Source organism: Ceratina calcarata, unplaced genomic scaffold (assembly GCF_001652005.2).
Source record: "Ceratina calcarata isolate Rehan_Ccalc_2016 unplaced genomic scaffold, ASM165200v1 scaffold240.2, whole genome shotgun sequence".
NCBI lineage: Eukaryota > Metazoa > Arthropoda > Insecta > Hymenoptera > Apidae > Ceratina > Ceratina calcarata.
In genome coordinates, this window is record NW_017145945.1 from 9,870 (window position 1) to 10,902 (window position 1,033).

Consider the following 1,033-nt stretch of genomic DNA (forward strand, 5'->3'; position numbering starts at 1 on the left):
ACACACAGCGCGACACACGGCCGCGCCTTCGGCTCACGCGCAGGAGTAAACCGACCACGGTTTACTCCCGTCCGTCGGCCGGTCGTCGTTGTCGTCGTTGTTGTTGTTGACAACCACCGTCTCCCCTAACGGCCGAGAGAACACGCGACGTACACTCTCGGCCGTTCGAACGCACAGACGAGAGAGACTTTATCGTTATAATAGTAATAATAATGATTATACGATAGGCTCTCGATCGCTCGAACGCCTAGAAACTCTGGCGAACGCGCTCGAACGCTAGAACTCTCGACGTACAGAGAGAAGATAGAAATTAAAAGAGAGACGCTGAGTGAGACAGAGCAGCAGTAGCACAGCGGATCCGTGTGGGGAGAGATCGAACGAACCGACCGGCGACGATCAACGATCGGCTCGCGTACGTCGGCGCGCTCGTCTTCTTCCTCGCTCGACGTCGGGATGGAGAATGCGTAACGTATAAAAATATATTATGAGAGCTGACGAGGAGGCATCGCACGAATCGAAAAAAACGGTCGTCCAAGAGAGAGCGATGAGTGGACAAATATTATATATGGACACCGTACTGGTATCTGACCTAACACTTGTACCAAAAAGCGTGCCCCCGTCTCTCGATGAAAAATATATGTGTGTTGTTGGAAACTCGAACGAAATGTCAGTTATACGTTTACGCAGGAATGCCCCGTGTCGGCGAGGTGTACAGAGAGAAGATCGAGTCGCCGCGTCGCTCGCGCGACGCTCGTCGCCGTCTGACAACTCTGCCCAGCGCCCGTTGCTCGCTCTCGTCCCTCGCGTCCTCTCGCGCGTTAGCCATTTGATCGAGAGGCCTCGAGTCTCTTTCACGTCGATCCAGGTATCGGAGCAGGAGCAGCCGCGCGTCGGTCGGGATCGAACGACGCGAAGCCGCGGATCGCTCTAACAAGAAAGGGAGCGCGTATCCGAGGCGTCGTGTACTCTACACGCCCATGCCAAGGTGTGATCATCGAACTGTGCGGAGTCCTTGAGAGAACCGAGTCAATCG